This window comes from Chiloscyllium plagiosum, unplaced genomic scaffold (genome assembly GCF_037043375.1).
Source record: "Chiloscyllium plagiosum isolate Xiang-an unplaced genomic scaffold, Cpla_swu_hap1 HiC_scaffold_30, whole genome shotgun sequence".
In the NCBI taxonomy this organism is placed as follows: domain Eukaryota; kingdom Metazoa; phylum Chordata; class Chondrichthyes; order Orectolobiformes; family Hemiscylliidae; genus Chiloscyllium; species Chiloscyllium plagiosum.
Genome location: NW_028270168.1, coordinates 20,412,077 through 20,438,404, shown reverse-complemented (window position 1 = coordinate 20,438,404; position 26,328 = coordinate 20,412,077). Strand labels below are relative to the sequence as shown.

Below are 26,328 nucleotides of genomic sequence, written 5' to 3'. Positions count from 1 at the left end.
ACTTCTTCCGCCGCCTCCGAGCTTACTTTTACAATCAGGACTCCCGCCCACCTTCCGAGGACTCCTTCGCCCACCTCCAACACACCGCATCCACCTGGACACCCGGTGCTGGCCTATTACCCACCCTCGATCTCTTCATTTCCAACTGATGAGGGCAGAGCAGTAAATGTGATCTATATGGACTTCAATAAGGTGCTCGACAAGGTTCCCCATGGCAGGCTGTTAGCAAGGTTAGATCTCACAGAATACAGGGAGAACTCGCCATTTGGATACAGAACTGGCTCAAAGGTAGAAGGCAGAGAGTGGTGGTGGAGGGTTGTTTTTCAGACTGGAGGCCTGTGACCAGTGAGTGCCCCAAGGATCGGTGCTGGGCCCTCTATTTTTTGTCATTTACATAAATGACTTGGATGCGAGCATAAGAGGTACAGTTAGTAAGTTTGCAGATGACACCAAAATTGGAGGTGTAGTAGATGGCGAAGAAGGTTACCTCAGATTACAACAGGATCTGGACCAGATGGGCCAATGGGCTGAAAAGTGGCAGATGGAGTTTAATTCAGATAAATGTGAGGTGCTGCATTTTGGGAAAGCAAATCTTAGCAGGACTTATACACTTAATGGTAAGGTCCTAGGGAGTATTGCTGAACAAAGAGACCTTGAAGTGCAGGTTCATAGTTCCTTGAAAGTGGTATTGCAGATAGATAGGATAGTGAAGAAGGCATTTGGTATGCTTTCCTTTATTGGTTAGAGTATTGAGTACAGGAGTTGGGAGGTCGTGTTGCGGCTGTACAGGACATTGGTTAGGCCACTGTTGGAATATTGCGTGCAATTCTGGTCTCCTCCCTATCGGAAAGATGTTGTGAAACTTGAAAGGGTTCAGAAAAGATTTACAAGGATGTTGCCAGGGTTGGAGGATTTGAGCTACAGGGAGAGACTGAACAGGCTGGGGCTGTTTTCCCTGGTCGTCGGAGGCTGAGGGTTATAGAGGTATACAAAACTATGAAGGGCATGGATAGGGTAAATAGACAAAGTCTTTTCACTGGGGTCGGGGAGTCCAGAACGAGAGGGCATAGGTTTAGGGTGAGAGGGGAAAGATATAAAAGGGACCTAAGGGGCAACTTTTTCACACAAAGGGTAGTACGTGTATGGAATGAGCTGCCAGAGGAAGTGGTGGAGGCTGGTAGAATTGCAACATTTAAGAGGCATTTGGATGGGTATATGAATAGGAAGGGTTTGGAGGGATATGGGCGGGTGCTGGCAGGTGGGGCTAGATTGGGTTGGGATATCTGGTCGGCATGGACGGGTTGGACCCAAGGGTCTGTTTCCATGCTGTACATCTCTATGACTCTATATGACTGAGGGATGGGGAGGGGGAGTGAAGGCACAGAGAAGTGTTCAGCTTTCAGGATTGGAATGCTTGGGAAATTGAACAAGGAAGGGAAAATAGTCATTGTTTATTCGGTTGGCAGTGTTTATAAACCTTGTACTGTACTGTGTGTCACAGTTGTCTGTTTTACCGGGTGGCATTATTCCTCGGAGTGGGTGTTGCTGGAACTCCTTGAGTTTCTCTATTTAATTCCTCCTCCCCTTGGGGGATTTAAGCTGCTCGGGAACTCAAGAATGTTTGGGACGCCCATAAGAAATCTGCAACACTGGGGAAAACAACAGTTTTATTTAAAACGCCCTATTTTTTTGTTTTATTTTAGTGCAGTCATCATTTTCTTTTGTTTCCAAAGTCAGACAGTCGGAGTGTAGACTGGATCTGCCGTTGTCTTGACGATAGCAGCGAAGCGCCCGTTCATTCTCTGGGGGAACAGAGACCAAAGTTTGCAGCACTTGGTGCGTGTGCGGTGTTTCAGCCAGGGCGTTAGAAAGATTATTTTATCAAAAGAAAGATACAAGACTTCACGCCATTGCTGACCAGACTCTACAGGATGGAGATACGAGACCGAGAAGCAACTCCCCCCCCCCCCTCCCCAAACCTCTTCTCAAACAGAGTTTTAACCAGCGTGAACTGGACAGTGACAATAGTCCCCACATCTGCAACTTCTCGAAGGTAAGATGAAGCCAGTCTGCCGCAAGTTAAAATCAAAAGCGTCGTTTTAAAAGCACTGCAGGAACCGAGGCAAAATAAATCCACCGGAGCTCATTTCCAACGTTACTCCCCGGGTCTCTGGCCTCGTGTGAAGCCAGACAATGTGACCCGTTCAACTTTCTACTGGAAACAAAACTAGCCTTTAATGTCTCCCTGCTCCCTCAAGTCCCTTCCTTCACCTCCTCCGTCCACACAATCTTACCTTGTCCGTATTCGTTTCCAATAATCTCTAATACGTGCGTTCCAACGGCGCAAGAATTGTTCATTTAAAAAAAATACTTCTTGTTTTGTCTAATTTGGCGATGAGGAGCGCCGCCGATGCTAAGGAGAAAGGGCCAGTGCATTGATCACGGAGGACAGCCCGGTACAAACTGGGGATAATTACAGGGCCTTGAGCCAGCTCGTCCTCCGCTTACATTACATTTGCATTCGGAAAGGGCAGCAATTCGTCTCAGTAACCCGGGCTGGGAATCAGCTGGAAGTTCATACGATTTGGGGAGGGCGAGTCGAAATCCTGCTGTGGCTGTGCTGCCCCCCGAAGTGGAATAGTCTGCCTAAAATCTAGTGCCAACAAATGACTGTTCAGCAGGCGAGAGAAGCGCAGAGCTATATGCTAGCGTTAGTCAGTACACCCCGGAGAAGGGATGGAGTTGAGTTGGATTGAGGTCGCTGGAAGTGAGCAATGTGAGGGCGGATCTGATTGAAATGTGAGGGTTGAATTGCGCACCCCTCGGGAGAGTCCAGAATGGCAGGCTGTATTCCCAGGATTCTGGATTAGTGGTGCTGGAAGAGCACAGCAGTTCAGGCAGCATCCAAGGAGCAGCGAAATCAATGTTTCGGGCAAAAGCCCTTCATCAGGAATAAAGGCAGTGAGCCTGAAGCATCATCTCTACCTACCTCAACACTGTCCTATCCCCCCTAGTCCAGGAACTCCCCACATACATTCGAGACACCACCCACGCCCTCCACCTCCTCCAAGACTTCCGTTTCCCCTGGCCCCCAACATCTCATCTTCACCATGGATATCCAATCCCTCTACACCTCCATCCGCCATGACCAGGGCCTCCAAGCCCTCCATTTTCTTCCTCTCCAGACGTCCCCAACAGTACCCTTCCACCGACACTCTCATTCGTTTGGCCGAACTGGTCCTCACCCTTAACAATATCTCCTTTGAATTCTCCCACTTCCTCCAGACCAAAGGGGTAGCCATGGGCACACGTATGGGCCCCAGCTATGCCTGTCTCTTTGTTGGCTACGTAGAGCAGTTGATCTTCCGTAATTACTCCGGCACCACTCCCCATCTCTTCCTCCGCTACATTGATGACTGCATTGGCGCCACCTCGTGCTCCCGCGAGGAGGTTGAGCAATTCACCAACTTCACCAACACATTCCACCCTGACTTTAAATTTACCTGGACCATCTTTGACACCTCCCTCCCCTTCCTGGACCTCTCCTTCTCCATTAATGACGACCGACTTGACACTGACATTTTTTACAAACCCACCGACTCCCACAGCTACCTGGGTTACACCTCTTCCCACCCTACCTCTTGCAAAAATGCCATCCCATTTTCCCAATTCCTCCGCCTCCACCGTATCTGCTCCCAGGAGGACCAGTTCCATCTCAGAACACACCAGATGGCCTCCTTCTTTAGAGACCACAATTTCCCTTCCCACATGGTTAAAGATGCCTTCCAATGCATCTTGTTCACATCTTGCACCTCCACCCTCAGACCCCACCCCTCCAACCGTAACAAGGACAGAACGCACCTGATGCTCAGCTTCCACCCTACCAACCTTCGCATAAACCAAATCATCCACGACATTTCTGCCACCTCCAAACGGACCCCACCACCAGGGATATATTTCCCTCCCCACCCCTTTCCGCCTTCCGCAAAGACCGTTCCTTCCATGACTACCTGGTCAGGTCCACGTCCCCCTACAACCCACCCTCCCATCCTGGCACTTTCCCCTGCCACCGCAGGAACTGTAAAACCTGCACCCACACCTCCTCGCTCACCTCTATCCAAGGCCCTAAAGGAGCCTTCCACATCCATCAAAGTTTTACCTGCACATCCACTAATACCATTTATTGTAACCGTTGCTCCCGATGCGGTCTCCTCTACATTGGGGAGACTGGGCGCCTCCTAGCAGAGCGCTTTAGGGAACATCTCCGGGACACCCGCACCAATCAACCACACTGCCCCGTGGCCCAACATTTCAACTCCCCCTCCCACTCTGCCGAGGACATGGAGGTCCTGGGCCTCCTTCACCGCCGCTCCCTCACCACCAGACGCCTGGAGGAAGAACACCTCATCTTCTGCCTCGGAACACTTCAACCCCAGGGCATCAATGTGGACTTCAACAGTTTCCTCATTTCCCCTTCCCCCACCTCACCTTAGTTCCAAACTTCCAGCTCAGCACTGTCCCCATGACTTGTCCGGACTTGTCCTACCTGCCTAGCTCCTTTTCCACCTATCCACTCCACCCTCTCCTCCCTGACCTATCACCTTCATCCCTCCCCCACTCACCCATTGTACTCTATGCTACTTTCTCCCCACCCCCACCCTCCTCTAGCTTATCTCTCCACGCTTCAGGCTCACTGCCTTTATTCCTGATGAAGGGCTTTTGCCCGAAATGTCGATTTCACTGCTCCTTGGATGCTGCCTGCTATGCTCTTCCAGCACCACTAATCCAGAATCTGGTTTCCAGCATCTGCAGTCATCATTTTTACCTTGTATTCCCAGGAGTCTAGAATGGCAGGCTGTATTCCCAGGACAGATAGTTGACCAAAGATTATGCACCAGGCCAGATGTCTTCACTTGAAAGTTGTGAACCTTTAGAATACTTTCCCGGAGAGGACAGTGAACGCTTAGCCTTTGGGTATATTCACAACTGACAGTGTTGAACAATTGTGGAATCAAGTATTATGGAAATAAGACAGAAAAGTACAAATTGAGGTAGAAAATCAGCCACAATCTTACCGAAAGTAGGCCAGGCTCCAGGTATGTGCTACAGCAGCTCCCAGTTTCTCATGCTCTTTTGTAAGCAAGCTCCTGATCCCATGATTGCAGCCAATGGGTGATGCTGGCTATATATTAACCCTGTGTTGTCTCTGCCTGCACACACTGCTGCCATTTGAAGACACTGGATGCAATCATCAGCAAGCAGAAAGCATCACAAGGTACTTTGATTTTGGGATGGAGTTCATGTATAATTTGTATAATACTCAGGTTAGACTTGTCTGGAATATTGTATTCAGTTCTGGGCACCATATTTCAAGATATTTATTTAGTAGCCATGAGTAGAAGCTCTCATGGCATCACTATGTCTGGGCCAAAAGATCCAGCTTCAAATCCCATGTCAAGACTTGATGACCATAGAAAGTATGTCCTACAGGGCCTGTCTGTAAATTCTTCTGATATGCCATGGTAGGCAGTAAGAGTGGGAGAGTTTCCTGGTCAGCCAGAGCTATGTAGGAACTGCAGTATCACCCATTTTAACACATTAAATGATGTCACACAAGAAGGGCTACCATACACAATCACCTGTGCAGATGATAGCTAAGGAGTAAATTGTGAGAACACGTTGTATGGACAAAGTTTATATTCCCTTCAGGGTGTTTTATTTGAGATGATGAATGGAGCTAATAGTGGAAATTGGTTCATTATAGTCAAAGTCCAGATCCAAAGGGCATTACCTTGAAATCAAATACCTTCCAAACTTGTGACCTCTACCACCCAGAAGGACCAGGGAAGCAAATACCTGGGAACACCACCTGCAAGATCCCCTCTAAGCCACTCCTTCTATCCTGGAATTATATTGCCATTCCTTCACTGTCACTGGGGCAAATGCTAGATCTCCCTTCCTACCAGCACTGTAGGTGTACTTACATCCCCAAAACTGCAGCAGTTCAAGAAGGCTGCTCAGCACCATCTTTGCAAGCGATAAACTGCCAGCATGAACAAATATAACAAAACATTCCAGGCTATTTAGGAGTGAGGTCATAGAGTACTTCTTCACACAAAAATTAATATAAATGCAAAACTCTTCCTCTTCCCATACCAAGTAATAGAGGGTGAGGGTAGAGGTCAAGGGAAATTTTCAAAACTGGAATTAAAAGATTTTTGTTACAGAAGAGTATTAAGGATGACTGAGGCAAACCAAGTAAACTGAGTTAAGATACAGATTACCCATGATCTAATTTAATAGCTGAGCAGACTAAAGGGGTCATTTGCCCCCCTCCAATTACTGTGTTCAGTTAGCTCATCTCAGCCAGGACAGCACTCTAAGTGACTTCAGGACACACTCAGGCAAGGCAAGGAGCATTTGTTTCTAATTGTTTGGCAAACTAATGGAAGAAAATTCATTAAAAGCAAAATACTGTGAATGTTGCCAATCTGAAATACACATAAAGTGCTGGAGAAATTCAGCAAGTCTGGCAGTACCTGTGAAGAGAAAACAGTTTACATTTCAAGTCCAGTATGACTGGAGGAGGCTGGAAATGATGATTTTTATGCTGTTGATACTGGGATGGGAAGGCCGTGTGGAATAGATAGATGATCGTGCCTAGAGCCAAAAAAAAGATGCTCTTGGCTGTAATGGAGAAATATAGATGCATAGTGATAATGGTAAACCAACACAGAAATTGCTGGAAAAGCTCACCAGGTCTGGCAGCATCTCTGGAGAGAGAAATAGAATTAATATTTTGATATGACTACTTCAGAACTATTAGAGCTGTTTTTCAGAACTTCTTCAGAACATTATTTGAGGTGCTCATGTGAGGTGTTAATAAGAGAAAGTTGGTTGGCATCACTGAGAATAAATGTGGGGTGGGGAGGAGTGAGGAGATGTAATTGAAATGGAGAACAATGTTCCTGATTGAGTTGGTTCCTGGTTGTCGAATTTTATGTTGACTCCTGAAGGCTATAAAGTGTCTAAGCAGAAAATCAGATGCTTGTTATGGGCTTCACTGGAGCACTGCAACAGGCCTAGGACAGAAATGTTTGCATGTGAGCAATATGGTACAAAGGTAAATTCACTGTAGTTCCAATAGACCACAGGGCTGCTCTCCCATTTGAGAGACAATTGGTGGTGAGTTTAATCTGAGGATTACCATGCCTCAGGTTGGGGGTCAAGGAGCTGAGAAGGCAGCACCCTCATAGTAATCTCAGCTTGTGCAGGAATTTAACCTCAATTTTTGGTATTAGCCTGCATCCCAAACCAGCTCTTCAGCCAACTGAGGTAACCAAACCTGGCAAGTAATTAGGAGGTTGGGTCATACACAACAAAAGTCTTCTGCTAAACAGACAGCAGCTTGCATTTTGACTTGTCAATGTAGAAGAGACCATATTGTGAGCAGCAAATCTGGTAAACTAGAATTAAAGAAGTACAACTGAGTCACTGCTTCAGATGGAATGTATGTTTGGGCCATTTTTATAACAAAATAATAATGCTTATACTACCCATGGAACCCTATTCCAACATAACTTCTCAGAAGAGGGAAAAAAAGGTTAGGGAGAAAAGTCATGAGATATCTGGTATCTACTCCTGACCCCAATGCAACTTAGACTGTAACCATCAACTTTGTGTTCTTGGTGAATGCAGTTGAGAATAACTTGCATGATCATATAAGTCAATATATATGTTTAATATGTCAGGGCTATCTACACCTCTGTTAATCCAGAAACCCAAATAATTTCTGGGGACCTTGGGTTCAAATCCCACCATGCATGTGGTGGAATTTGAATTCAATAAAGAAACTCTGGTATTAAGAGTCTAATGATGACCTTGAATCCATTGTCAATTGTCAAGGAAAAGAAACCATCTGAGTCACTAATGTTCTTTAAGGAAGAAATTGCTATTCTTCTGGCCTACGTATGACTTCTGACCCATAGCAATGTGGTTGACTCTTAACAGCTCTCTGGGCAATGAGAGATGGACAATAAATGTTGGCCTAGCCAGTGATGCCCACATCCTGTGAATGAATGAAAAACAAAACCTCCTTAGAGCTAGTATATGCACTGAAGTTGGCATTTGGGTTATATTGAATGTACAGGACAGAATTAAACCACTTGGTAAAACTGGCCCATGCTGGTATTTGGGATCAAAACCCACCTCTTCCTGCATATAGATAAAACGGGTAGCTAGACATTGGTGTTTTCCAAACAAGAGCAGCACATGAATTGATCCACTGTAATATCACTTAGGTGGCAATATGTTTCATTATATTTTGGTTCTTGCAGCTCCCTACAAGTTCATATCTCAGGCTATTGCTCAGTTATTTATGATTCTCTTGATAGTTGGCACAGCTCCAGTCCAATACAGAACAAATCCCAAACTCAGGTTTTGTGCACTGAAATGGATAAGTGATGCATTGTAAATTGCAAGGTGTGCCTAAGGTTTAATTGTTTCTTCCCCTTATTGTGCATTGTACATGTAATTCTTGCAGGCTGTTTAACCTCTGAAATCCATGTTTAAATCTATCCTGGCCTGATGAGATGTGTCACAAAGTCTACCTAATTCCAGCTCCATAACATCACCAGGTTATTAATAGAACAAGTAGGGAACCTATTTCCTTTAGCAAGAGGTGGTGTGTGTGTGTGTGTGTGGGTGTATGGGTGGGGACAGGGGGCAGTAACGAGAGGCTATTAATTTAAAGGAAATTGCATAACCCCCAAAGGGGAAAATAAGAAAAAAGGTTCTTCAAACAGAATGTTATTACCATGTGAAGTACACATTCTGAAAGTGTGGTGGAAGCTTTGCTTATGGTAACCATTAAAAAGTAGTTGGATATGCATTTGAAGAGAATAAATTTGCAGGGTTATGTGGAAAAGCTGGAGAGTGAAACTAACTAGACAGTTCATTCGAAGAGCTGGATATGACACATTAAACTGAAGCAAATTAATGCTTTGATATATTTAACAAGTATTGCAATGGTTCTGTGTTAATTCCTAGCTTCGGTTCCATTGGTTGTTAAAGTATATGTTGGTACAAAAGAAAGAAGGATTTACATTTATATTGTTTCATTCAGACCTCAGTATGTTACAAAGTCCTTCACAGCCAATGCAGTATTTTGGAAACATTGTCTCCAATTTAATGCTGGAAACTTGGCAGGTAATTTGCATGTAGCAAGTTCCTACAAATCAGGTAATATGTTTTAGAGATGTTAGTTGTGAAATAATATTGGATTCTAATAGACATGTCTAACTTGTTGCTCCTTGCTGTAAGACAAATGTTAATCTTCTCATTTAAGTTTATTGCATGATCAATTTCACCTATGTCCTGTTATATTACAGATTCTGCTTGTTCTGCACATGGAGAGAAAATGTACAAATGCAACTCACAGGATAGAGTAGGTCTATTCATTTGTGTTATTACAAGATGTATTATTAAAACATTTGCTACAGTTATAATATTCTGGCAATAACTAGAGTAACCTTTAATGTGTGGAATTGGACCAGAGAGAAAATTCTGTTTTACTTGATTTGTGTGTGAATGTCTGATCCTTTTGATGGTATTTTGATCATCCATGAAGAGGACTGATGTTAATGCAGATGTTGTGCTCACCTGATTACAGGGTTAATGTGTTTCCATTTGCTGCCCTGCTGGCACAGACTCAATGGCCTCAGGTTTCTGTGTTCCCAATAGGATCCATTACCAAGTGAGTGCCATTATTCTTTGCAGATACAACAGAGCCACCATCAGCACCCAAGAGAGGAGTGACCTCTTTAAAATGTAGCCCTCAACAATCTGTAGATAGAAAGTGTTTTTCCTCAATGCGCATAACCACCAAGTATCTCCTTGTCCTCAGTCCTTCAATACTCTGTAATCAGCAAGTGGTCCCTCTGAAACAGTATGTCTCATCTCTCAGTATACTGAAGTGCATTCTTCAATATCTCATAAAAAGAAAAATTATTCACTGCTAAGTTTCATATAGATTAGTTATAGGTTTATTTCCTGGTCTGTGTTGAGTTAGCTGATTAAATTTGTGACTTTAATTTCCCTAAAATAATTGCACCATTTCTGGCAATAAAGGGCAATATTTCTGTGCCTGATGTAGTGTTCCATCTCCCTACTTTACTGTGAGTGCATACATAGAATCATAGAGTCATAGAGATGTACAGCACAGAAACAGACCCTTCGGCACAACTCGTCCATGCAGCTCATTCCATACACGTACCACCCTCTGCGTGAAAAAGTTTCCCCTTAGGTCTCTTTTATATCTTTCCCCTCTCACTCTGAACCTATGCCCTCTAGTTCTGGACTCCAAGGGAAAAGACTTTGTCTATTTATCCCATCCATGCTCCTCATGATTTTATAAATGTCTATAAGGCCACCCCTCAGCCTCCGACACTCCAGGGAAAACAGCCCCAGCCTGTTCAGCCTCTCCCTATAGCTCAAATCCTCCAACCCTGACAATATTCTTGTAAATCGTTTTTGAACCCTTTCAAGTTTCACAGCATCTTTCTGATAGGAAGGAGACCAGAATGACCAGGATGATCCAGTCGGAGCTGACCAATAACAGGTGAATGCGGAGAACAGGATTGAGCATGATCCCTTTCATTTGCAAATAGCCTCCATATTTAAGATTGATACTTGCTCAATAATTTCAAGCATGAAGATGACACAATTGGATGAAGTACCAGAGAATCCTTGAATCTTGGAACCAGAAATCAGAATAAGTCAATGCCGTCAGAAAAAAAGGGAGAATGGGAAATTGTAGAGAAAAGTTCTCAATGCTAATGTGTCCCTGTTTAAACTCTCCTGTTATATATATAGGTTGAAAATAACTAAAAGGAAATAATAATTGCTGGAAATGTCTGTGGGCATCTGTAAACTAAAAGACAATTGGGATCCTTCGTCAGAGCTTATTAAGGCCTTTTAAAAATATGTTTATGCTTTCATGTTATGCTCACTCCACTGCACTTTAAATTAAAATAAATTTAGCTTTGCATTGAAGCAGAGTATTCCATGTATCACATGTGTAATGCTGGCAAACTGAAGGTGACTTGTTTTATTTCATTTTTAAGCTGTTTGATTTTGTAAGCAATCCTGTTCATAACATACTTCAGGGCATTGCTAGATAGGCCAGCATTTATTGCCCATCCCTAGTTGCCCTGGAATAAGTGCGGTCTTCATTCAATGCAGTCAGTTTTGGCAGTGGGCTACTGGACTATTTCTGAGGCAACTAGATTGTGCTTGGGAAGGGAGTCACATATAGGTCAGACCAGATGAAGCTTCCTTCCCAACAGGAACTTTGTCAACAAGTTAGGTTCTTATGAAGTCTTCGTAGCCGGTTTTACTGATAGTAGATTCATAATTCATTATTGAAATGAAGTTCTGAAACTGCTGTGGCATGATCTGAACTCTGTGCAATTAGCCCAGGTCTACTGGAATAGTAGACCACAAGTATGTCATCAACCCTACTATTTTGTTTTCCACTGACTGCAGAATGACACAAAAATGGCAATGAAGGCCCAATTTGCCATCTGCAATGTTAAATTCTTTCAATTTGTGGTCTATGAGTTCAGCAGCTGAGGTCTGAAGCTTTGAAATTCCTTCCATCAACCTCTCCCTTTATCTCTTTCCTCTTGTAATACACTCCTTAAAGTCTAAATCTTTTGATCAAGCTTTTGGTGATCTGCCCTGATATCTCCTTATTTGGTTTAGCCAATTTTTTTGGCTAGCACTCTTGCAGTTTTGGGATGTTTTATTGCTTTAAAGGTACAGTGTAAATGACTGTTGTTGTTGCCAGGCAGGTATATCACCCAGCGGCTAGTTGTGCTGTAATAGTTGTCACAGCTTAAACTGTCAAACACTTGAAACTATATCTTTGGAGTGCAGCCAGTTGTCAGTACTGGTTGCACATTGCATTTGGTTACATATCAGATGTGGGTGGAGTGCTATAACTGAGCTAACTCTGCTGTAAATATGCTTTGCAAGCATTTTCCGGTGTTAGTGCCCAATTCTTGCTGCAGCTAGAGATAGGTGGGAGGTAAAGATAGGATATGAGAACATAGCTATTATGCCATAGGCTTTCCTGAACTAAAGCATCGCTTGGTCCCCTTAAAAATTCCAAAATCTAATTGCTATGAAAAGCACAGTTTAAGGCGAGACACTTCCACTGGCAGGACCAACCGAATGGCCCATTTCTCTACTTTGCCATTCTATAATTCTATCAGCTCTCCCCACGATGTCCTTTGTTGCCCCATCAAAACGTGAATCAAACAAATCAAACAACCGCTTGAGTCGCACGCTTGAGACCGCCATGTGTCCAGAATGCTTTCTTTATTCCCACAAGTCAGTCCATTTTGAAATGAAGCACTATTGATGATTTATTGTCCGCGTACTGCCACGACGGCGTTATATATTTTAATCAACCCCCGGCCCAAAACGCAGCTGTTTTGATGTGATTTTGAACTTTAAACCGATCCCAGGGGGCAGGCGCACACACACTACCCCAGGAGGATGCGCTCTATCAAACCCCAGGACACATCCGCAGTTATAAATATGGAAAACCCACCGCGGCGAATGAAGCTTTGAAAGGAAATTGCGAAAACGTCTGGCGTTTGTTGTCTGCACCTGTTTCTGCGAGTGTAATAAAAAAATCAGCAATGCTTTTTGACCCAAATGGTGGAGAATAAAATCTGAATCTGGAGGGAAAATATGAGGATGAAAAATAACAGCTCTACCCATTACTGGATATGCAAATATTAAAACATAAACAAGCAAGATCATTCTGCCTTTAGACTGACTTTGACGGTACAAACGCCCCCACCCCCACCCCTCCGATCATGAATTTTATACGTTTATGCTTTTATCCAGTTTCTGATGGAAATCTAAATCCAAAATTCGCAAATAACAATGTCACGCGCTGATTTCTTTTGACCTCTGAAACTCTCGAACATTTTTGCTTAGAAAATTCCTGACTATTCCATTAACGTCGTTACAAATGGGTTAATTTACATCTGAGATATATTTATTGCGGCCTCAGTTAATCAGTGTTTTCTTTTTGCATAATGTATAATCCAATGGAACAGTGCTCAGAGAGTGGAGGTGATTGGATCAATCTCCATTTTAAAGATGCACGTTTCCCGAATTTGATCTTCTAATGAGAAATCTTCTGGTCCACTTCCCTACTGGGATCTGCCTGTGTAAAGGCTGTATTTTGCAATGACATCCTCCTGCCGGTGGCCGCGCTGGAGCGTTTGCGCAGGCAGCAAAGGGGGGTCATTGCAATCTGACACATTGACAGTGTCCATTGTAAAATGAGCGTTATCAATTATAATGGAAGAAGTTGAAAAGAAAGATGCACCCAGTAGGTATAACTGCACAGATCTCAGAGCTGATTGCATTGCAGCATGAATGTTACCAATAACTTGTTTCGGGCAAAGGAAGATGTAGATGTGACAGTTTAGCGATTTAAAAATATCCCATGGGTTTATTTTTTCTCCGTACGTGACTCTGAAGCAACTGCAGGACAGGCATAGACCATTCAGCTTAGTAGTTTCCACAGGAGCTTCATCTCAAACCCATCCTTCTACATATTTTCTCTCTCGTACACTTAGTTAACTTGCCCTTAAGTACAATATCGCCCGCAATCTGTTGTGTGGGAGCGCTGACCCTTTTTTGCGTGTTCCATCGTAGCGTTTGTGAACGTATTGCATGGGAGTTAAACCTTTATGGACATTACCTCAGTCTCGGGCAATGTGGGAATCATTCCAGCAGGGAGATTCCTTCCCCTGTCACTGGATGTGAACTGCCGATTGCAGAATTAGCCTTAGCCGACCTCTGCAGTCAACTGAGGCAAATGGAACAAAGTGAGTGAATTTTTCGCAGAGCTTGTGATGAAATGGTAATGTCACGGGGGCCAGTCACCCAGACGCCCCAGGCTAATGATGTGGGTGCACAGGATCAGATCACACCAGGAGAGCTGGTGGGGCATGAATTCAGAGAAGTGATGGAGTACATAGCTGCTCCGTCCCGGTGGCCGTGACACTGCTATCGATTATCCTGGGGGGGTGGGGGTGGGGGGGAGCCCCACTAGGTTCATAAACGGCCTGTTGGGAATGAAATCTGCCGTCCTTACCCCGGTCTGGCCTGTATGTGACTCCAGACCCACAGCAACTTGACTGACTCGAAATGGTCTAGCAGGCCACTCAAGTTCAAGGGTAGTTAGGAATGGATAACAAACACTGCTGGCTTTGCCGTCGACACACAGGGCGAGGGAGATGAATAAACCCTCTCTGCTGCCCTCAGTCTTCTCGGAATGTTTGGATGAAGTACTTAGCACGTGCTGGGGCTTGGTGTTGATGGGGAATTAATGCCAGTCACCTCCCTCCTCCTTAACATCCCCCCCCCCCCCCCCCCCCGGAAGGTTGTCCTGAAATTGCAAAAACATGTTCTGACAGACTTATTTGGGAGAATTCTTCTTGTCAAGGTGTGTTGGGCACATGAGAATTACTCTCCAGGATTTTTTTTTTCTCTGTAGACATTTCAGGGGGTCGTTCACGGGGATCTCATGTGAGCTTTTCAGTCTGGAATCCCAGATTGGTGTTTTGTTTTTATCGTTGAATACGTTGAATTGAGGCCTTTGACTGGACTGCGGTGAAGCGGACATGCTCCATGAGTTGGAGAGCTCCGCCTGCTCCCCCTTCCCATTTTGTGTGATTAAACAGTACAAAACTCGCCCCTGTCGTGTTAGCCCAGGAGGAATAAAGGTTCCCATTACTCATCAAATGTCGTATCTCTCACCATCCCTGCAACCCTCCTTCTCTAGTCAAAGAAATATCTCCACAGGAACAGCGAAAGCTCCCCCTGTCTGCTCCACCCACCTCCCCCCGCCCTTCGAAAGAAAGTGCATTGAAATGGGGCACTGAGAATGTCCAGTCTGTCGGCACCTCCCCCGCCCCTTTCCAACAGAGATTGCTGGAGAAACTCAGCAGGCCTGGCCACATCTGTGGAGAGAAAGCAGAGTTGAGTTTTCGGGTCCACTGACCCTTATTTAAAAGAAAACGATCACTGGACCCGAAAGCTTAACCCTGCTTTCTCTCCACAGATGTTGCTAGGCCTGCTGAGTTTCTCCAGCAATTTCAGTTTTGGCCCCTATTCTAACCTTAACTTGCTGAATGTTTTTTTCTCTTCTGATTGTACATGTCCCCTCCTGAAACTGATACATCCTTCTGGTCATAAAACCTTGAACGACAATGTTTATATTCGCCCTGGGTGTGTGTCAAAAAGCTAGGAGGGCGGTTTAAACGTTTATAACAAAATAAAAACAAAATGCTGGAGAACCTAAGCGGCTCTGACAAGAGAGAAAGACACACACACATAAAGTGAACGTTTTGGGTCCATTATACCTCTTGTTGGGAACCTCTCAGTTCTGGAGAAATTATTTCAGATTCGAAACGTTAACTCTGTTTCTCGACAGATTCCGGCAGATCTGCTGAGTTTCTCCAGCAATTTCTGTTTTTATTTCAGATTTCCAGCATCCACAATGTTTCACTTTTATGTAAGAGACTAGAAAGTTTGTTATTAATTAACGAATTACTTGCAACCTCTCTTTTTTCCCTCTGTCTCTCCTAGACTAGAATGGTGAAAGGAGCTGGCTGTTTTGAGGGGAAGTCGGGACAGAGGGACGGATGGAAAAGGGTGGAGAGGTGATATGGGAGTCTTCGGTTTGAAGGCACAAGCGGCTCCAGGAATGATCGTCCGGATTATGGACAGGTCAGTGTACAGAAATAATAATATAGATTAGAGGGAAAACATACTCTTCCCCGGTGGGTCCAGATACCCACAGATGTTCAAAATATAAATTGGTCTCTGAATGAGTACTGACAATTTACAGATCCAAGCGTAAGGCCGACGCAAAAGGATCTTAACTTCCACTAAAAAGGACACCGAACTGACTGCATCCTGCAGCGGGCCAAGCATATGCTGCAGAATTCAGAAAGCGCTGTCTCAGGAGATTCCGCCAGGAGTTTATGGCGGCTCCACCCAATAGGGACTCGGTTGGCGGTTCAATCCCACACCTGAGAGGTTACATTGGCGAGTCTAACCTGGAAAGTCCGTCACATTGAGTTAAGGCACTGCTGTTGTCGGACAAAACGAAGGTGCGAGACGCGGAAGGTTTACGGACGGAGATTTGGGGTGTGTTATTGTCGCCAAACCTATGACCTAGTCACTTTTTAAAAATCCAGTAAGGACCTTTCCATCCAGGGAACGTGAAACTCACTTCCAGGGAGAGGGATTGTCGGGGAATCTGGACACAGACAGGGAGAGAAAGAAGTGGAGGGATGTTTACTAGAGTGGTTGGGGTGGGGCGGAATTGTATGGTCTAGAAACACTGGCTTGGACATGTCGGGCCGAATTGCCCGTGCCTGTGTCATTAACACCTTATAATACGCTGCAAACTTTCTCCTTGGAAGCGGCGAGAATTGTCATGAATGGCTCGGTTTTGCTGAGTGCATGATGAAGCCAGACTCTGTTTTGAGGACCTTCATTATGTAAAGTTCGACCAATTGGAGGAACGGTGTTGAAACTTGCTCTGGGATCACTGATAGGATTTGGGTTCGTGATGAAGGTGGGATTAACATTAGGGCAGGGGCTAGTGATGATGGGCAGGGGTTAGTCATGAGATTCGGGTCACAGATGTAGGTAAGGGTTACCGATAGATGTGGGTTTAGGTGAACGCTTGGATTAAGGTTAGCACTGAGAGGGAACGTATTAATGCGTCGTTAGTGATTGGTTTGTTGTTTTGGATGAGTTGGTTTTAGGGGCAAATTGAACCATGGGACTAGGGCCATACTCCTAGGATTAAATTTGAACAAAATAATCGAAGGCAAATAGTCTCAGAGTTATCCAGCATTTCTGTTGCAACTACTAAAGGGGACCCGTGTCCTACTCAGTATAACTTACTCGTGTTTCTTTTAGTAGTGCTCCGATATACAGAGAAAATCCAGTAATTTTGATGAAAACTCAAATTGCGCCGTGTGTTGACAACAAATACCTTTGACTTTGATTTGTCATTGAGGGCAGTTCTCTGAAGGACACTTAAATCTAGCGGAAGCGGTCCACACTTCCCTGAGCACAATTGAATATTAACATACAAAAGGTTATAGATCTGGTCAATCTCCTTGTACATCACGGATCCTTTTAAAGAAAATCCAGATTAGCACGTGGTTCGGTATAACTTCCACCTTTACTCACGTTAACTCGCTGAGAACATAAACTCGCCCCGGAAAGTCTCGGTGATTGAATTTACCCTGAGATTTAACGTAGTCCGGCACAGTCCGCCCGCACGCCTGCAAGAATCGCATGTACACAAAGAATTTAATCATAAACATAGTTAGCCGAGTTAATTTTTAAAGAGGTTTGAAGATATAAATTCTCCCCACAGCTCATGCCCTGCCTATCTCAGGATGTTTTAGCTCAGGTATAATCAGAGCAAGATTTGGCTGCATTCGGTCCGCTTTGTACCCGCTGTGTGAACATGTTGACTGTGTATTTGAGAGTCTCAGCACTGCGTTTAATTTCAAAACGTAGCCACCTCTCTGAGCTAAACCGTTCAAAACTGTCTGTGGTCAATCCATAATATGGGGCAGACATAATCCCCAGGTTCTAGATTAGTGGTGCTGGAAGAGCACAGCAGTTCAGGCAGCATCCGAGGAGCTTCAGGTTAAATGTTCCGTTTTAGTTTTGTACTCTTACCTAGCAAACCCAGTGCCGATTGTATCTGTGAGGGGACACTGGTGATGGAAGTACCAATAACTAGGAACATGTTTGAAACAATCAAAGAGTGGCTAGATGTTTTACGTCATTTTCGTAACACCAGCTGTATTATAATTTCGATTGCAACAAAACTCATCTTTATGTAGCGAATTTAACGTAATGCAACGTCCCAATGAATGCACATTTCAATTTCCCCTCGTTCACAAAGTTGTGATGAAGCAGCAGATAGCGATATCAGAGACTCTGGGATCTTGGGCTGAGGATTTATCTATTTACCAAGAACTTACTACTAATACGAAGTTATACTATTACAGCAGACGATACGTGTTTCTGTGTGTCTGTGCATGTATATGCGCGCGCCTCTGTCTGTACATATGTTCGTGTTCCTCTATCTCCGTGTGTGTCTGATTGCGTGTAAGCGTGTGCTTCTGTGTATGCCTCTACGTACGTGTTTGACTGTGTGCCTCTGTATGTGTGCCTGTCTGTGTCCCTGTCTGTGAGTGCGCGCACGTCCTCTGTAAGTTTGTGTGTGTGTGTAAGCGTTGTGACTATGCCTCTTTGTAAGTCTGTTTGTCCGTATGAGTGTCTAACGTGCCTGCCTGTTCGTGTAAGTGTCCCTGTCTGTGTGGAAGTGTGTGCGCACCACTGTCTACGCGTGTCTATCTGTGTGTACGTATATTTGTATCCGTCTGTCTATCTGTGCATAAATGTGGTTGTGCCTGTTTGTGTATGTGTGTCCGTCGATCCCTCTGCCTGTGTGTATATATATGTCCCTGTCTGTGTGCTTCTGTCTGTAAGTGTGTCTGTCTATCTGTGTGGATTTGTGTCCGCCTGTCCATCTGTGTGTAAATGTGATTGTGCCTGTGTGTGTGCGTGCGTGTGTGTTGACCTGTGTGTATCCCTGGGTATGTGTACGTGTGTATGTGACCCTGTCTGTGTATAAGTGTGACCATGCCTGTCTGTGTGCATGTCCCTGTCTGTGTGTGTCGTTGCCTAGAGTCTGAGTGTAAGTCTGTGTATGTGTGTGTGTGTGAGATCCTCTGTGTGTGTGTTCCTGTCTGTGTACAAGTGTGCGCTATTGCGCCTCCGTCTGTTGCTGACCCGGGAAAAATCTCAAACCCACGACAACAAAATCCATTAAACTTTGATTGGGCTCAGCTGCCAGGTAGCTTCCAGGTTTAACATATTTGACACATAAAACCCACAAAATATAATTCAAGTTCCAAATTAATTTGCTGCTTTACTGTTCAGCTCTAATTCTGAATCCGCTCTGACCACATGAAAATGTTCGGTGCCAATTAATAACCATCTCTTCTAACATATATACGGAGATTTTTTTTAATATGAAAAAGCTCCTTTCAGAGCCTGAACTCGCTGGGACTGGGGAAACGCTCACACTCTTGCCTCGATTCCCATCCCGGACCCCACGAGGCACCGAGATGCTGCGGGCAAGGGAGCTACGGGAGACTGTAGTTCGGCGGCTTTGTGCTTTCGGAGTTACACGGGAGGAATGGTTTTTTTTTGGGAGGGATACTGGGTATATAACCTACATCTAGTCACAGGGAGATTTATACAAACCACACAGAAACCGCATCACCGAGAGCAGGAGACACATCTCCAGCTTGCCCTGGCACTGATACATTTATTGCTTGGCCTCTGTATTCGAGAAACATGCAGAGTGCATTCGAGGAGCAATATTGTGCGTAAAATCTTCTTACCAGTTTGGACTTTGTTTCTAATTTAGACTAATGGGATAGTCCAGATTTTGTTCCCGATTCCTCCCTTGGCATTCACCGCGTGCCTTAATTGTATAAAATTAAATCAAGGTCCGCCGTGAACACGGAGGGTGAGAACCGAATTCTCTCTCCACACCCCGGGCTAGCGGCTCAATCCCCGCCTGGGCATCGGAGCATTGCGTTTTCTGGCTAGGCTTCCACCCCTTGCGCCGTTACCTGTTTGTGCATAAGCTTCCCCTGGCTGCAAGCGCCTCTGCTGTTCCTCTGCTGCACCGATTTCGTTCTTGCAAGTTTAATTGCGCAGGGTTTTTTTTTTAGTTTTCGGGTAACGCATTTTTTCCAGCCCCGGCGAAATGAAGAGCTAATATTGTGGGTCCTTACTGCTCCCGTCCGTCTCTCGGTTTAAAAAGGAGGGCGTTGAAAGTAGGGCAGTGTCCCAGGTGGTTCCCGGTCCATCTGGTCGTTTCGGCTCCGCAATATCCTACAGAGAAATACACACACACGGACACACACCCACACACAGACCCACACACAGACAGACACACAGACACCCACCCACACACAGACACACACCCACACACAGACCCACACACAGACAGACACACAGACACACACCCACACACAGACACACAGACACACATAGACCCACACACAGACACACACCCACACACAGACCCACACACAGACAAACACACAGACACACACCCACACACAGACACACAGACACACACATAGACACACCCACAGACACACACCCACACACAGACACACACACACCCACACACAGGCACACACACAGACACACACTCACACAGCCACACACACAGACACACATCCACACACAGACACACACTCACACAGCCACACACCCACACACAGACACACACCCACACACAGACACACACACACACCCACACACAGACACTCACACAGACACACACACACATACACAGACGCGCGCGCGCACACACACAGAATCACCAAACAAAAGATCCCACAGTAACTGACGGCGCTTCTGTCCTCTACCCGATCATTTTAGATCCAATTGAAAGCAGCGGCAGATATTCATCTCAATCGCCACCCTCCAAAATTCACCCGAGAAATTCACCTCCCAAAATGCGCCTGAGCCCACCACCGCTCCCCTCATTTATAACAAGCCAACGCGTGGAAAGTGGTCAGCTATCATTTTGCCGTTTGTTGCTGACGGAATATGTGGATCTTGAAGAGTATTCTCATTTGGAGAGGGTGGTCATTTTTGCCTTATTTTTTAAAGAGGAGGAGACCTTCTAACTTCAGTGCGTCCGTTGTGCTTGTCGCTTTTTGAGTGGGGAAGCGGGGCGCGTCCACTCACTGCAATCCCACTGCAGCTCGGTCCGAGCCTCAGGACCGCAGCTGGTGGGATCAGACTCTACCCCCAAAGGATTATTGGGCGCTTCTGACGTCAGCACCAGTGCTGTCTCTTGCAGGACGGCTCTCACCCAACAGGAACTATTTCCTGAAACCAGAAATACCCCCCCACCCACCCCACCCCCAGCAAAAAGAAAGCTGGGTAAAACACAGCGGGTCAGCCAGCCACTGTGGAGAGAAACAGAGTTAACATTTCAGGACAGTCACCCTGGATCAGAAACTGTTTCCTCTCTATCTTCGGCGACTCCAGAACTAATGTTAACCGAATGATCCAAAACAACTCTACTTTTTTTGTAAAAAGAATAAGGCGCCTTTGAAAACCGACTGACATTAATTTCTCACCTGTCCAATAGTGCCTATTCTGATCGCTTCTAATCTCAGAATAGTTGGGGGAAAATTGTCAAGTATTGTAAAGGATTCAGCGGGGTAAACAAGAAACAGCCTTGCACACTGCCGAATAAATAACTCGGATGATGTTTATAACTGAGCTACTGAGGAGTTTGTTCGGTTAGTGTACAGCTCCATATATTTAGTTAAGTGGAGTTTACGAAGGGTATCAATTGTAATGTAGGAATGCATGTATCCATTAAGATACATAATATAGTCATATAGCTCTCCAGGATTTTGCCTTTTATCTGCTCCTTCTACTTATTCCCAGCCAGTTGCTGCAGGAACCCCTGAATTAATCACAACTGGTGCATTTTGTTATTTCCAACTTGACTGCAGGATGCGGGATGACATTTTCTTTTTGCAAATTTTAACCAAGGATTAAAACATGTTTTGTTTCGGCAAGGATTTAAGCAGAAACGATTATCTGTTAATCCTCCAACTAAGCATTTAAGAGGGCCCAACCCCTGCGGCTACAAATTGCGCATGTTCCCTTGCTAACATACACACATCATGTGTGTGGCTGAATGTGTGGAAATGGTTATTGTGTGTGTGTGTGTGTATGTATACACGCCATCAGATATATAGATGTATACCGAAGTGTCAGGGTCATGATTGATTGAAAACAGAATAGACTTGACGCCAATTATTTTTACAAATTAACCCTCTATCCTGCGGCCCTCAGAGAGTTGAGAAAGGCAGATGAAGCGGGGATCGATACATGCAATTAATTTATTTAACTCTATTCTTGGGTTGAAGGGAAGTCATCCATCATTCCGACTTGATTATAAAAAGTATAATTTGCCCCCTTTCGATCCTAGAAGTGTAATCCCCTGATGTACCACACTCAGGGGTTACCCGGGAGTTGTTCCTCATTGTTCGGCCTGCGTGTTCTTTAGAATGTGCTCGGTGCGCTCTCCGTGGTGCTGAGGGCTGTTACACTGGATAACGCTCACTGCGCTGTGTTAAAACTGTCCCTGCAACTTGCAAGTTGTGAACCAGAAAGAATCATTAACGGGGCCATTTCGAAATGGGAACAGCATCATCTTCTCAAGGGCATCCAGAGGTGAGCAATTCATTTTAGCGAGGCACATGTCCCCAAAACAATTTAAAAGAAATAGATAGATGGTCAAACACATTTATAACAGATGATATTGAACAAGGAAAACAGTGATGTGAAGATTAGAGCAAAACCAGGGAGAATATTTCTGAACAGTAACAATTCTATATTTCCAACAGAAAGCGATTAAACGGAAGAAACATTCTCAATGCCCCTGCATCCCCTCACTCCCAAATAAATTTTCACAATATAGATTTTTGAAACTACCACTGACTAAGGCCGAGTTAAATGGTCCTTATCGTCCATTGAAAATATTGAACTATTGACTGACCTCTTGTCGTAGGAATGTAATATAACCGCCTCGCCAACTTGCATGAGATCCGTGGAATGTCCACTCCGTGCAGTACAAACGGCGCAGCCACCTCAAAGCCGGGTTGATCCGCAGTAGAAACGGCCGAAGACCTTACCGAGAGCTACCTGCCGCAATAACAACAAGATTTTCCAATTGAGAAATCGAAGAGTTGCAGCATTGAGACTCTGACCTCTTCCTTGTCATGGCGCCCTGGTGAGGAACAGCGGGAGGCGGTATTCCGATGCACCAAATTCTAAGATTTCTTATGACATACCCCCATAACCCACCCACCCCTTTCTTGACACCTTTCTGATCCCGGTCCAGAGATTACAGACCGGTTTGTTGTGGGTCATGGCACTGAAGCGGACTCTTTGAATTATTCCACTCTTTCCACCTCCCTACTGCGCTTTTGTTCCTAATTTTTATTCTATCGCCTGCTCTCGCCATCTGCACAAATTGATGCGCTGAGCTCGGGTCAGAAGTCTGATGGGTGTGAGGGGAGGGGGTGTTAATGGTTGGGTGGTTGAGGGGTCTTTTCAATACTGGAAGAGATGGGAGTTGCTCAGACAAGACTAATAATTGCAGTCAGCTGCCTGACGCGTGTCCTCTACAAATCTGACACCGGACACCAGATGGTCCAACTCCAGAGCACTGAATTCTGCCGTCACCTCGCGGGCTCAAAGCCCCATTCCGCACCTCCCAAACTGTGTCCATTGCTGCTTTGTTGGGTGGTAGCAGAGATGATACAAATTCGTCCATCCCAATGGCGGGGGACCGTTGTAGCCTCCAAGGTCTGAGCTGCACTGGTGCACAGGGCAGAACAGCATTCTGCAGCAAGCCGGCTGTTCAGCTGGGAACGACATGGTATTGACTTCATTGGAGGAAGATAATTCAAATAATGACTTAATCGCCAACTACGTTCATGTTCCTCTTACTGATATGTATATAAAAAGGAAATATGAACATCCGAGGGACAAATTGCAACGAAACACAATTTGTTTACACATACCTCATCTGGTTCTTTCCAATTGATTCCGTTTAATATTTTAACGTTAAATTCAAACTGTTTCAATATTTGAACACACTTTGCGTCCAGTATTTAAGGTAATGTTTTGAAACTAACAGCACCGTATACAGAGCAAACAACAGACCTACAGATTCAAGCTGGTCTCTATCTTTTATATTAATAGGCGTCAATGTCAATGACTTAAATTGAGGCTTCTCTTCAGATGCTAATTCCATGCAAACCAAAAAGAGGGGAAATTGAGAAGAATGTTTTGAGTTATTAAACGGACCGCAGCTTCAATTACATCCGAATAATGAGATTGCCTTTGACGATTACGCAAGGGAAATATGATTTCAAAGGAAAGAAATACATTTAACGATTTCTAGCCTCAGATATAAACCCAGCAGAGTATCAAGGTTCAGATAAAAAGTTTTATAATCTGAAAGGTTAGGGATTTTTAAAAGCCGCGAATGATACTTCAAGGCGTGAAAATAAAATAATCTTAAAACTTAGCTCAACCCCAACACTTGTTAGCAAAATCTGTTTTGTTTTACTGCCTGGGATAAACTGACCTTGTTTAGTCAAGGAGTGTAGAGCTCTCCGGTTGTTTTCAAAGACAAGCAATGAAAGTTTAAATGATAAACCTTGTACTGTAACAACGACAAGATTTCATGAAAGGGCAGCGGATAGGCACGAAAGTTATCTTTTAAAATTGTGCGCTCTTTACATTGGGGGTGAGTGTTTGTGACAAGCGTTCACCTTTCACTTGTTCTCCAGTTTAGGGTTTTTAAAACCCAAGTGAGAGAAAAGAAAACTTTCTTAAAACACACAGAGCAATAAATGAGCATCTGCAAGCTGACAAAAGGCACATTGATCTGTTTTGGGGTGGTGAGTATTCCCACTGCGACAGAAGGTGCACAGTTCCTGCATTTTCAGCCGCACGTTTTAACCCCGCTGCTTCCTCGTGTTTGAAAGACAATATGGAAAGCAAAACAAATCAAAGAAAAACGGCATTAAGGCATATTTGCCAATTTAGTGCTAAGAAGGTAATCATTGTAGAACGCTTTATCGGCGCAATTGATTAAATCTGCACAAAATAATTTTTCGTGGTAATTTCTGATTTTTCTTCGTGGGAGGGGGCGGAATGTTTGGATCAAATTAATATAACTGCTATACGTTTGAATGTAGTCAATGAATGCAGATTAGGAGAGAGAAATAAAACATCGAAAAGAATTAGTTATCGTTTAACGTTTATGCATTTAATAGACTTGTGGTACTTACAGCCAGACTCGGAAACAAACGAGACGAAGTTCTTCTTGTCCAGCAGGCATCATTTAAGAGTATTTTGTTTAAACTGCTACTTTAGTGATTACACTGTCTCTCAGCGGCTCAGTGCATAGGAATCAAGCTCCAACCGTTCGGGTATTTCGTTTTCTTTTTCCACGCTGTAAAAGCTTGAACACATTATTTTTTGGAACCAGGAGAGAATCTGAGCGGAACAGATTCCGCACTGAACAAAGACGGGGCGGGGGGTAGAGAAACAGAGAGGGGGTTCTGGGATAGGAGATGATTAGGTAGGCGAGCCGGGTCCCACAATCTCCGTTTCCTTTTCTGTTCTTCTCCCTCCCCAGAGGTGGGGGCTATGCATTTCTAATTAACCCTTTTTCTTCCTAACACAGAATACTTGAGCTTTAGGTTTTGAACGGGTGCTCTGTTTACAAAACCAAACCCCATTCAAGCCCTGGTACCTCACCTGACATATTCGGTTTAATGAGACGTCTTAAAATGCAATGAGAGGTCCCAGTCTAAACAGAACTAAAATATAAGCGGTCGTGAATCCTTTAAACCTCATTAGACGCTGACACCCCACACTCTGCCCAAATCTTCCCAATCCAGTGTTTATTCCCGAATGTTAGAAAATGGAGTGAGTTGGGTTGGAGCAATAATAACACCGATTCCAGAAAAATGTACATTGATTCGATGTTAAGAAGGAGAAAATATCTTTGGGAATCCGAGATTTAAGATTATTCCGACTCTTGCAGTCAACATTATCCTGAAACATTCGCCCCCTCCCCCACCTGGGAGTTAAAACATACACTTTGAACACAAATTAAGGCAGTATCATTCAAAATTGAAACTCCATTCGATGTTAATAGTGGGGTTGTGTTCTTATTAATGGAAGAGGGGGAATAAGTTTTGCATCACTGTTTTGGAGAGGCAGGGATGCAGGGACGTTTTATGAGCATTTTCCCATCCCTTATACCAACCCCCCCAAAAAAAAGCCGCTGTTCGTATCAGTGGAATTTTCAGACAATACAAAAAGAAACATACTACGCTTTCATTTTTGTTTGGATTAAATAAAGTACACGGGAGTTCCTCCTGTGCAGAAAATTCCTGCCATCTTTCCTAATCTGTCCGGTTCATCGACCTGTTTAATATATCTTACTTGTGCCTCTCTTTTTTTCTTTCTCGTTTCCATAACTGGTCTAAACTCTCTCTGTCCCCTTCACGTTGCCATAATACCCGCGTTGCAGTTCTACGTTGTTTTCTTTGAAAG

At 44.5% G+C, this 26,328-nt stretch overlaps 3 long non-coding RNA genes across 4 annotated transcripts; 1 reads left to right on the top strand and 2 right to left on the bottom strand.

The window, feature by feature from the left end:
• The first annotated feature begins 1,986 nt into the window (after positions 1–1,986).
• LOC148142156 (uncharacterized) lies at positions 1,987–17,290 on the top strand. Its single transcript, XR_015752139.1, has 3 exons — positions 1,987–2,053; positions 9,390–9,445; positions 15,679–17,290. It is a non-coding gene; the product is annotated as an uncharacterized LOC148142156 (long non-coding RNA).
• LOC148142155 (uncharacterized) lies at positions 11,681–20,045 on the bottom strand. The gene is made up of 3 exons (XR_015752138.1): positions 19,776–20,045; positions 17,302–17,396; positions 11,681–12,746 (listed from the first exon to the last, which is right to left on the bottom strand). It is a non-coding gene; the product is annotated as an uncharacterized LOC148142155 (long non-coding RNA).
• A 2,022-nt stretch (positions 20,046–22,067) lies between these two features.
• LOC122563595 (uncharacterized) lies at positions 22,068–25,575 on the bottom strand. Of its 2 annotated transcripts, XR_006315665.2 has the most exons (3): positions 25,053–25,528; positions 22,745–22,890; positions 22,068–22,399 (listed from the first exon to the last, which is right to left on the bottom strand). It is a non-coding gene; the product is annotated as an uncharacterized LOC122563595 (long non-coding RNA). The 2 variants fall into 2 exon arrangements; XR_015752137.1 differs by having other exon boundaries at positions 22,068–22,890; positions 25,053–25,575.
• Positions 25,576–26,328: the final 753 nt, after the last annotated feature.